Below are 12,835 nucleotides of genomic sequence, written 5' to 3'. Positions count from 1 at the left end.
CAGCACAAAGCCATTTCCAACTACTAAAAATACCAGAAAAGGCTACAGGATGACACAACACATCTCAGTGAGGCAACTAGTTTCACCTTGTGGAGGTCTATCAAGCCACCCTGCATAGGCTTAAGGCTTATTTCCTATCTCTTTGTCCCCCTCTCTCCTGCACCTACTATAAAACATCCTTTATGTGACAATAGCTTTGAATAAGTTTGTGGGCAAAGAGAATGCTGTAAGTGATGTCCGTAAGAAAATGTTTGTAAGATTCTGCTTGGAAGTGAAACCCTAAAGAAAATAATTCAGCATCTTAGTTTATAGATTGCTATCATATTTTTACACCCTTATATTTCACTTAACAGTTTCTTAGTAGATTGTAATTAATGAGAAAATATTATTGCATGCTTCAGAAATTGTAGTTCTGTACAAAAACGAAAACCAGAGACCTTTTGATGAAGCCAAACATAGTCTTCACTCTAGAGGTCAGTGTTGTGCATAGATCAGCCTGTATCTGATGGCAGAAGAGAATATTATCCAGATGAGCAATTTCCATAGTTACAATCTTGTATACAGGCAGCTACACTCCTACTGAATTCAGAGAGATTGAAGAAAGCTGTCGATGTGGAACTGTAACATATCTCACTAAGGCAACCTCCGTTCTTCATCTGGATATTTCATTGAAGGAACTGCAAATGCACACACACAAATCACACACACCAATAGCAGATTTGCCACAAGGCCAGCTTCAGTCTGCATTGTAAAGCTCAACAAAATACACACTTGCCTGTTAGAGAAACTCCTCCATGCATTATGCTACCAAGACAAGTAACATTTATTTGTTTTGATAGTGGCTAACAGATGTTAGCTGGAATATTGGGAAGAACTTTCTTTGGGGTCAGGCCTAAGCTAGGAGATCATTTGGTCCCCAAGTTTGTTTTCTTTTCTGCTTTCTATCTAAAATATATTTAGACTGGCAGCATTTTCTTATCTGGGGTCAGTGGCTGAACGCCCATTTGGTAGCCACGGGCCTGGGAAGGATTTGCTGCTTTTGTTAAAATGCAGCAAAGGGTCATAAGCTCCATCTCTTTTATATGTTCCAATGCATGTAGAAAAGAGAGGGCTTGAATCACAGCCGTGTGATGCTTCTTTCTTCCTTCTGTCCCCTCCTTTGCCCCCCTTGCAATGCTACTGTTTGATTTGCTCTTTTTTATGTTGCAAATAGAATTGCTTTAAAATTACTGCAGGCATCACCAAATTTTGCATTACAGTTCTATTCAGTTGTGTCTACTCTACCAGCAAAATTGATTCTATCTTCCCTGGACCTCCCACATCTGCTATAAAGGCAGGGGTGTCCATTGGGTATGGTCAAAAAGGTCAAGACAGTGACCATGACTGAAGCTCCACCCATTTTTTACATGTGTTGTGTGTCCATCGCAATACGGATAACAAAACAGTGGAGCTTCAATTACACTGTTGTGTATATATAAGCTCATAGTGCTAACCCTGCTATAATCTCTGGACAGGAGTCACCTTTGAAAACAGTTTGGAAATTTCAGTTCTACATTGACTTGATAGATTACTAATTGAAATTGGTCAATATGGTATTTTGATATTAGGATTTCCTTGGCTGCACTGTTCATTGGTGTCCTGCACATTTCTGGCCTGTTCTGAAGATCATTGAATCATTGAGTTCGAAGGGATATTAAAGGGATATTGAAGGGAAATTGAGAGCCAGTTCAGCGTAGTGGTTAAGACATCAGGCTAGAAACTGGGAGACCGTAAATTCTAATCCTGCCTAAGCACAAAGTCAGCTGGGTGATCTTGAGCCAGTCACTTTCTCTCAGCCCTAGGAAGGAAGCAATGGCAAACCACTTCTGAAAAAAACCTTGCCAAGAAAACTGCAGGGACTTGTCCAGGCAGTATCTGAGAATTGGACACAATTGAATGGTTTAAAAAAAGGGGGGGGAATTAGAGGCTATCTAGTCCATTTTCCCAGAGTCATTGGGAGCTGGCCAGCCTATAAGCTGTAAAAATAAATAAATAAATGTTGCTAACACAGTCATATATCATTATTTTTGTTGTGGTTGCAGAATAATAATAATAATTTAGAAGCTGTGCCAGAACAGCAGTAACAAAAAGTGTTAAATGCCATGATATAGAAAAGGAAGTAGTAATGCTAGCAGTAGTAGGATTATTGGATTCAATCATCAGTCAGTCTGTCTTCAACTCAAGACTTATTCTTGGGATGAGACTGTCATTGGTCATCTCAATCAAAGTTCGTGGATGAAGACTGAGATCATGTGGATATTGCCTTTCTAGTATTAGCTGAGCAACTCAAGACCATCAAGAAAGATTTCAGTGTGTCTTAAACTGTAAGTCAACACATTTGTGCTATAAATTATATTACAAATATAATCAATAATAATAAAAATTTAAGCATTTCAAAACCAAATAAGTGTTGAATTGAGAATATCCAAAATTCATTTCAGTTTTAGACCCATTTACTCAAAATAAATTATGCTGAGTTCAGAACAATGTACAACTGTCCAGGTATTTTGAACCAATTCTTACCATCCCTAGCCAATATGGCTTAAGGGAGTTGAAGTCCGTGTATCATATGAGTACCAGTTTAGGGAAGGCTGATACATACAGTAGTACTGCAGCATTTGTACCTACAAAAACAGAACATAAAATAAGTGTATATAAAGTAGATTTTTTAAAAAGCTGAATTTTAAAATATTCAAAAGTAGTGTGAGGTTCATATAGGACAGTGGCCCCAGTTAAGACACTTCCAGCTGAGATAAGTCCTACCTCTTGGCTATGGAGGCTGAAGTACATTGATCCATGGACAATTTAAACAATCAGAGTCACCCAGACAAATGTCAATATTTGAAGTGAGAGAAGCAGCAGCAGTTTGGATTGCAAAACCATTTTTTTGGTGGCGGGGGGGGAGGGAACCAGCTAGATGTTAGCTTTTAACTTTTTTTTTTGCATCTGTGCATGTTAATATAGGAGCCCATGGAACATGAATCTGTTATTTCTGGAATTTAAAAAGAGCTACTACAAAAAAATTCAATTAGTATTTTTTTTAAAAATAGCTCATGTCTGTATTGGCTGCTCATTGTTATTAGCATTAAGAAGGACTTCTGCTAGCATTTATATCCTGTTTAATGTAGAACATGTTATATTTGTGTAAAGGAAAGATACTTGATATTAATACTTGCACTATGATTGCTTTCATGTAATTGTGACTTTATATATTGCATCCGTTCCTGGACTGGGAGGCCTTGCTCACAGTCACCCATGCCTTAATCACCTCCTGTTTGGATTACTGCAATGCACTCTACATAGGGCTGCCCTTGAAGACCAACTGGAAGCCGCAACCGGTACAGAATGCAACGGCATGCAGAGTTTTAGGTGCCCCGCAGTTCACCCAAGTAACATCACTGCTGCGTGAGTTGCACTGGCTTCCAGTTGCTTTTCGGGTGCAATTCAAGGTGCTGGTTATCACCTTTAAAGCCCTACATGGCACAGGGCCAGGTTACTTATGGGACTGCCTCTCCCTGAAGGTATCTGCCCATCCTACTGGGTTAGGGTAGTGTGCTCCAGGTCCCCGCCCTTAAATGTTGCCATCTAAAGGGACCTTAGAGGCATCCCTTCTCGGTGGCTACCCCAGTCCTTTGGAACAGCATCCCACCAGAGATCCCAGGGACCCCTACCTTTTTAGCCTTCTGAAGGGCTGTGAAGACCTGGCTCTTCCCCCAGGATGGGGGGTTGAGCTGTGAGGATGTTTGGTCTGGCGCCTGGGGGGAAGGGTATGTTTATAACTATGTTTTATGGATTGTTGTTAAGTTGCCTAGATTCATTGTATGAGATAGGTGGCCATATAGGTTCTGTAAATAAATAAGTAAATGAAAATATAAATGAAAACAGTACAGAAGGGAGCATATCCAGCAAAAAAAAAAAAAAAAGTAATACATACTTCTAAAACACTTTAAGCAAAGTGCCCCAAATACACATAGCCTTAAAAAAGAATTTTGATGCAATGATGTTGATCTCTACGTATCAGTCAGTAAAAGGCAAGCTATTTACAGACCCTCATAAAGGAGGGTCTGACAGGGCAAGAATATGTGTCCCACTAACAAATTTTACAACATTTTCTTTTAAATTCCTATTAGTCATTGATTGATATCCAAATCTCTGGCCCCATGTGTTTCATAGACTTCTGGAGCATAGTACATTTCAAGATATATATAAAGAAATGACTTCCCTTTCATCACAAGTACAAACAATTTCAGTAACTTATCACCTTCTCTTCTTCCCATATCTCATCTCCTATCTATAAACAAATTCTTAAAGCCTCTTAATCAGCAAAAGTCCATCAGAGTTACCAGAAATAACAACATATATAATTTAACCTCAGTCAAATAAACCCACTCTATATTCCCTTTCTTTTCTTTTCTTTTAACACAGTAACTTATCACTTTCTCTAAAAATGCAACAAAAGATCTCTTCTTCATATATCTTATCTCTTGTCTATAAACAAATCTTTAAAGCCTCATCATTTGGTCCTGGTCAGCAAAAATCCAATACAGTTACCAGAAACAGCAACATATATATTTTAACCTTGATCAAATCAACCAACTTTATATTCCTTCCCTTTGCTTTTAACAATCTTGATCCTTAATCTCTTAAAATTGTGTCCCAGAACTTGACATCTTTCATTTTCTTTTTGTCTGTTCTCAGAAGCTCCTTCAAAACTTTAACACATCTCTTTTGTAAATCCAAAATGATAAAGTTATCCAAGTCACTCTTCTGGTTTATTATTTGTATGTCCCTTTTAATTATTAAGACATCAGCTGGTTTCAATTGTAAATCCAGTTAGCAACTTTATATTTGTGTGTGTGTATGTATATATATATATATATATATATACACACAAACACACATACATATACATATACACATGTGCACACACACATACACACACATATATATTTATTTATTTATGGAATATATATATATATATATATATATATATATATATATTCTTTTTTTCTTTACTCTATATATATAGTAATATAATAGTAAAATAATATATATATATTAAAAAATCTTGTTTTCTTGGCACTTTTTCTTTTTTATATTTTTCTTAGTTTGTATTAGTTGTTTAATCTTTGTATCTTTAAACTTTAATAAAAATTATTATAAAAAGAGAGAGAGAATAATACATTTCACAGAGAGCTTCTCAGAGCATTGTTGCTTCTGGAAGGAAGTCCTGAGAAGTCGATATGCCCAAGAAGTACTCTATTATGCTGGCTTGGATCCTTCTTCTTCTTCTTATCGTCAAACTGAACACCTGCTGTTGGGTAAAACTCATGCCAGTTCTAACATCTGAATACAGTTGGGGCAATTGTAACCATGCGTCATTGTCATTGTAAACAGTTTTTTTCAAAGGCACCAGCCAAGCATCATAACTGAGCTTGCTTAGTCTCTTGTTCTATTATTTGCCATAATTATGTGCAGATTTGAAAAGGGAGAAAATTCTTACTCAAGTGTTGCCAACTTAGCAGTGATATGGAATAAAAAACAAATGGGCATACTTTACTTTATTTTTGGGTTATGATTTCATTACTAATCCTGAACTTGATAGACATAACTGAGGGCAGTACCCTACCCTGAACATTGCTTCACTTTTAAGAAACCAATCTTGCCTTCAACTATTTTTTTTTTCCTTGATAAATATATCAAAAATATGAGGACTAAATGTGATGTGTCTGAATTTTGCTTAATTTTTTTAGGAACTTGGAACCTGTGATTTACTTAAATGACTGTGTAGTAGCACTGGTTAGCACTAAGCATTTCAGACATTCTTTGATTGGCTACTGAATATATATTCCTCAAATTAAGCTTGATATCTGGTGACTTCATCAACATGTCCATGTACTCTAGTATTCTTGGCAAAAATATGGAAGTGTTTTGCCATTGCATTTTTTTATGATCTTTTCTCTACTTCCTTGTCTATCTTATAAACCTAGTATTTTCTGGTGATCTCTCATCCATGTACTGACAGGTATAGCTCTATTTATTTATTTTTTTTGAGATCAGCAAAGTTTAGCTCGATAAATGGTAAATGCTGCCATTTACCTTGATATATATAAAGGATAGTATATCCTATATTTACTAATGATCACCACAGACCAAGGGCCATGGTAGTAGAGAGATATTGTTTAAAACATATGGTATTTTATAAATGGTGAAAGAACCATATCTGGATTTAGCATTTCTGTTCACAGTTAAGAGAACCAAGTATAATGTAAATTATGATGAAGTTTTTGGCATCTCAGTTTTTGATAGGTGCTTCACTGGGTAAAAAAGAAGTTGACTTTATTTATGCATAAATTGCATCAACAGTCCCCAAGGCAGATCGGTGGCTGTCTACTTTCCCCTGTGTTATGACTAACTAAATTATCTTCCCCCGTATATGTTGAAGTGGGAGGAGATTGTTTTAGTGGAAATTAGGCAAACACAGGTGAAATCATAAAATGTGGAGCCTTGAGGCAAAACATCTGCTATGAGTTCTCAGCTGTTCTATTCTTGAGTGTTGCTCTTGGAAGATGTAGCAGTTCATTCAGTGTCAATGGAGAAAGAACAGCCATGTCTGGCTACCATTTAGTTTTTATAAGTTTTATTTAAGCAGAAGAATAACTATATTTTTAAAAGGCTAAACTGTGAAGAGGAAGAATATGAACAGTTGTAGCAAGTTCACAAACGAATTCCTAAGTCCACTGAACTAGCAAATAAAGATTAATATATGGGGTAATTAGTAGAGAATAAACTGTGGCCTTTCAGATATTTATTTGTAATACCCAAAATCTCCAGACAGTAGGTAGTTCAATAATATCTAGAAGGCCGCAGATTCCTCATTGTTGAGACTAGTACCTGAAGTAGCAATAACCCATATTCTTGACATGATAGTTTGAATTAAGCTAACCCATAGAGTCAATGATAAAGGTCACTGAGCTTGATGAAATATACTTTTGAGTAAACAAATACAGCTATTAAAAACATACATGCAAAAACTTGAAATGGATTTACTTAATTCCAGGCCACAACAGCTTTATGGGTTTGTAAATCTTTTCACGCCAGGCACTAGATCTACAGAATGTTTGCATTTATATGTTTCTGAATGGATTAACCACGCTCCCTATATCAGGAACACTAAACTAGCAAATCTGGGTTGCAAAAATCTAGATGACCAAGAGTTTACTAGATCTAATGGTTGTCTAGTGGATTTTTGCAGCTTAGTTCTGGTAGCCTTACAATAGGTTTTCAGTTGTGGGATGTTTGTAGTTATTCAGTTGAATACATTTAGGCCCACCTTTCCAACTGACCTTAATGCAGATGTCTGATTCATGATGTTTTCCACGACAATATTATGTAATTCAAACTTTCATGCTCTTCTCAGAAGAATGAATGAATTTCATATCATTTTATATCAAGGGTTCTTAACTTGGGGCCATGGATAGATATCAGGGGGTCCATGAATTTGAATGGGAAACAATTACAGCTTTTTTTTCACTTACCTCTAACACAACTTTAACTTGTCGTTTAATAATGTATATAGGCAACAAAGTAATTTATGGCTGTAAGAGCCTAAAAATATTGGTTAACTTGAATAAATCTCACTATATAAAATTATTATACCCTAAAATGGTCTTGTTATTGATTTAATGAATTAATAATAAAGCACATATATTATTATAACGCATATTTGTTTTTTTAATATTTTGATAACTGTATTTAAGCACAATTGACTTATTTTGTAATACAATATATTTCTATGTATTTATTTTTCTGAAAAGGGGTCTTTAGGTTTCACCAGACTCTCAAAGGGGTCCATGGTAGAAAAAGGTTAAGAACCCCTGTGTTAACAAACAAATTAAACTTTGACCACATGGACTCTATTGTCTCGTCTTCCCTTTCCACCAGTAAAGAGCTAATTTAAAGGCTGAAAATTGAGATTTGTTAAACCAACCTTTTTTGTATTTTCAACTTAAGAAAGATGATAGCCAATCTTTTTTGAATAGATTGCTGAGGAGCTGTCAGCCTAGCAAGGTAGTTCAGACAGGAAGCGCAACCAAATGGCCTAATTTTACTTTATTGTAAGGTTACATTAACAGAATCTTGCAAGTCTGAAAGTGCATTTCTCTCCTGTTGCCTTTACAACCCAAGAAACTAGGGAGGGTCCCTCTGAGATATTTGCCATGCCCACATTTCTTTTGTGGGCTAAGCTGTCTATTGTCTGACTGATCCCCTCGCTGTGGCTCTTCTCCCTGTCTCCCAAGATCATTCCCACATACCATTACAGGAGCCCAATAAACCCCAAAGAGAAATATTTGTTGAAATAATGTTGTTTTTATTTTATAAGAAAACATACTTAACATTTTAAAGATCTGAAGCGATTAGAATTCCAATATAAAAAACTTCAACTATCTGTTCCAAATTTCTTGTACATTATCTAGGTTTATTCTAATTGTTGATAATATTGAATTTATTTATTTATTTATTTTATTTATTAAACTTGTCTCCGCCCATCTCCCCCCAATGGGGGACTCTGGGTGGCTCACAACATGTTAAAACAATAAATAGATATACAATTAAAATCTATAACAGTACACGTTTACAGAAATAAAAGGAAAAGGAATTGTTGGGTTAGTCTTAAAAAGAAACCTTCTCTAATACCTTCTAAGTTACAGGGTTTCAGAGGCAGGCAAGGCAACTAGACCAACCAAGGAATATAACAGAAGTTTAATAAATATATTGTTGCTCAGCTGTTTTTGGTAAATTGTATTCCTTCTGTAATTTTTTGCAAAAATTTAAAAGTGAGTAGAGAAAGAGCAGTTATAGGCTACTCTGACCAACCAAGTTGTAGTAACTGATTAAGAGTAACTATCCAGTTTTCCAAAGTATGGCTTTTCCCGCTATATTAAAATCAGGATTATTCCAAAGAGTTGATTTCTCATGAGAACTAAAGTCAAATCTTAATTTCTTACCCAATAATGTCCAAATATATCTCATGCTAGAAATACCAAAGAATGCCTACTATATTTAGAACCAAATTCTTGCCAGGATTTCAAGGGTGCCAAATAATAACTCTAGCTGGACATATGTTACATACTCAATATCATTTTCATTCCAATACATTACTGAAATTAACAAATATGCCCAGTGATAATATTTAAAGTCAGGAAAATTAAAATCTCAATTTTCATATGGAAACTGTAGCTTTGAAAGGGAGATCCTTGGTATTTGATTGTTTCATAGAAATGTAATTGCAAACTTGTCAACGTATTTAAATTATCTGAGTAGAATCAACATAACCATCACTCCCAGTACACATATCCATCTTGAGACCACATTTATTTCATAATATTTATTCTTCTCCACAAACTCATATTTATTTTCATCTACTCTTGATATTTCCATGTATCTGTACTGTACAATCTGAAATATTCATATGCACCAAACATAACATTTTCCTAGGAATAAGTACCCTTAAGTATTTAAGAGAATCTGAACAAATAACAAAACCCATTTTTTCATATTTTCATAGATACCAGATTCCAATTATCAAAATATTAGATTTATTACAATTTATTGAATACCTTGAATATATACCATATTGCTGTACCATCTGCATGCATCTCAGAGAACAAAACCAAACCCAAGAACAAGAATAAGAAAAATGAAAATAGAAACAGTAAAGTTTTCTGGATGCAAAAAGCTCTAGAACTCAATGTGAGGGCTCTGTAGCATTCCAGAAGCATCACAGCCAAGGACAGTGGGAAAGCTATGTTGCTCAATCACCTGTAGGAAAGCTATCAATTCCCAGACCCCATAAGCTCACTATCTCAAATCACAAAATGGAATTTTGCAATGAGAGATTTTGGGCAGTCAACTTGGAAGAAAATGGATTCAACTGCTTGGGAGCAATGCCACCATGGGAAGAAAAGCCTGTCAAAGATAAGGTTGAAATACTTTTGTTTCCTATTGTCAGAAAATAGATATAATTGCAAATGAAAGATCAAAATAGAAATTTAGCTCTAATTAAAACTACCGTGTGCCTTGTTTATACATCTTACAGTATGTGTGAGCCCATCTATAGTGGTCTTGCATACTCTGTAAGTCACATTGTAATAGAATAAGTATAGTGTTGCGGTTAAGGTGGTAGACAAGGACCAGAAAAACCCAGGTTCAGCTCAAAAGAAAATGAAATCTTTCTCTGGCTTTGGCCAAATCACCAGCTTAGCTCAACTTTCCTCATAGGATTGCTGTTGCTGGAATAAAATGAAGGGAGATTGCCATGTTGCCTTTTGTTCCTGACAAAAGATGGGATATAAATCTTACAAACAAACAAACAAAATATTAAATGCATAACATGAGCCTTATTCACAAAGAAACCATATGTAAGCATGAAAACAAATAGATTAACATATGGTATGCACATTTCATAGGAGTCGTAAAAGGTTACTAGCTTGGAACAGAATGTCTGCAGCTGGACATTTAAAATGTGCAGAAATTAAAAGGAAACAAGGAGAATTGGCCAATTTACAATATTTACCAAAAATACAGTCTGTCCCTAAATATTTTGCAACCCAAGCTCCCCAGGATATATAAAGCAGAGGCAGGAAATATGTGGCCCTCCAGATTTTATTTATTTATTTAGCAAATTTATATAGCCACCCATCTTAGAAAAAATGACTCTGGGCAGCCTACAAGCAAAATAACAGTTAAAACCATATCACAATATATAAAAAAATCAGACATAAATAACAACAAAAATAAAAAATAAAAACATAAAGGAATAAAACATAAAAGAATCTCAAGATAGCAGGAGGGCAACCATCATTTAGCTTTGTTCAATCACTTTGCAGGCTCACCATGGGAACCTCACCTCAGGGAAAAAGATTTATGATTCTTTGAAATCCCAACCTTCATGGCCATTGGTGATTGAAATCAGTAATATATGAAGGACCATAGATTTTCCATCTCTAACAAATTGCATCTAAGTAGAATGAAAGCTGCTTCTTCAGATGTTAGCATCCTCCATTATACTTGATGATAATGAACTAACTTAGGAAGAAAGAATAACAGGTGGAGGTACTCCCGTGATTAATGCACCATTCAGTGATCACCACTTCAGTCATTCATCTCACTCTTCATAATGGTATGACAGCCAGTTTGGTGTAGTAGTTAAGGCTGGGAGACTGTGAGATCTAGTCCTGCCTTGGTCCAGTCACTTACTCTCAGCCCTAAGAAGCAGGCAGTGGCAAACCACTTCCAAAAAACCTTGCCAAAAAAATTGCAGGTACTACTCCAGACAGTTGCCAGGAGTCAAACACTAACTTGAAGGCACATAGAACTTCATAATGGTAGAAATGACCTGAAGTGTTGTAGTGATTGCCCTTATCTTCTCTTTCCTATGATGGCTTCTTCCACTTATTGTTTTGTCATTATGCAGCTGCTTTCTTGGCCACGGATCATCAATCAGAGGCAGGGAAGGTAGGGCTCAATTGGGGTTCCATCCAGAGAGAGAGAGGGAGAGAGAGAGAGAGAGGGAGAGAGAGAAATGTACATCTTGTAGGACAGTCCCATACTGGAAAAGGTTAAGAGTACAGTTTTTACAGAATGATCTACTGTAATTATATTTTTGAAGTGCAGCACATTTTCTCCTTAGATCTCCTTAATTCTCCTTAATTCCATACACACACACACACACACACACACACACACCCATGCCTTTGTCCCTGCTGTTTGGAAACTACACTATTATGCCTAAGCGCATCTCTACACCACCTCCACCCCCACTATCCTCACCAAAGATTGCTTATTCATTGTCTTCACTGATTGGCAGCAACTCTTCCAGGTTTCAGTCAACATTTTCTTCCCAGTTCCCCTGTTTGGAGATACTGCAAGAGAATTGAGATCCTTCACCATGAAATTATGTTCTGTTCAATTATGTTACAACCTGTCCTGGGTAAGGCAGCCTAAAATAACCTGTGCCCAACTAGATATCATGGTAAATGTGTCTTTGCATTTAATGTGTCTATTTTTAAAAAATACATTCATGTCCATGGAAGAATTTAACCTTTGCTTCCCTGTATAAAACTCCTCCTCTGAATCTGTTCTTTCCATTAGGAAAAAAATCTACTGGTGCCAGTGAAGTTGCTGTGTATATGGAGGAAAGGATTCAATTCTCATTTCATGCCTGCTGCTTCAGTAGGAACTATTTGCGTTTTTAAAAAGGCAGTGGGCAGTCTCAAGAGATGCAATATTCTTTGGATACCAAACTCTTTGGCTGGGAAAGAGTTCAATCTTTGGAAGCAATAATCTGACCCTTTTTTCACCTCCTTGACCTAGAAGGAGATAGTAGGAATCCAAACTACAAACATTATTCAGTAAGTAGATGGAAAAATACAAATGTCTCTCTAACTTCATTCTCATTTTGCCTCAGTGTGTTGGCTTGTTGTTGCTTTTTGATTAATCATATCTGTGATCTTATATTATGTCTGATTACTTTGGGGTGCTTGTAATTAATGCATACTCACTAAAATTGGTTCTTTTAGAAATTTCAGTAAATAGCAGAAAAACCTACTCTTGACTGTCATGTCTTTTGTTTGATCAGAAGAATCAAACACATAACCCTGTCCAAACCACATTTAGTAAGTGGGCTTGTGGTAGTAGAATTACCATCAGCTTCTTACTAATATTTCATAAATGCTTAATTTTTTTATTTATTTATAAATCTAGTATCTTATAAAACTCATTGCCTTACCGTTTA

The 12,835-nt window shown here is 35.9% G+C and overlaps 1 protein-coding gene across 1 annotated transcript in view; it reads left to right on the top strand.

The window, feature by feature from the left end:
* The first annotated feature begins 12,298 nt into the window (after positions 1 to 12,298).
* The window catches only part of COL8A1 (collagen type VIII alpha 1 chain), a 186,695-nt gene continuing 186,158 nt past the window's right edge, over positions 12,299 to 12,835 (top strand). The window contains exon 1 of the mRNA XM_088140785.1: positions 12,299 to 12,452. The gene's annotated coding sequence lies outside the window, so the exon portion shown is untranslated. The remainder of the gene's footprint in view (positions 12,453 to 12,835) is intronic.

This window comes from Python bivittatus, unplaced genomic scaffold (assembly GCF_059951505.1).
Source record: "Python bivittatus isolate LINGU-HERP-01145 unplaced genomic scaffold, Pbiv_v1 ctg000340_np1212, whole genome shotgun sequence".
Taxonomy (NCBI): domain Eukaryota; kingdom Metazoa; phylum Chordata; class Lepidosauria; order Squamata; family Pythonidae; genus Python; species Python bivittatus.
Note: the sequence above shows the minus strand (reverse complement) of the source record. Positions and strands in the feature narration are given on the sequence as shown.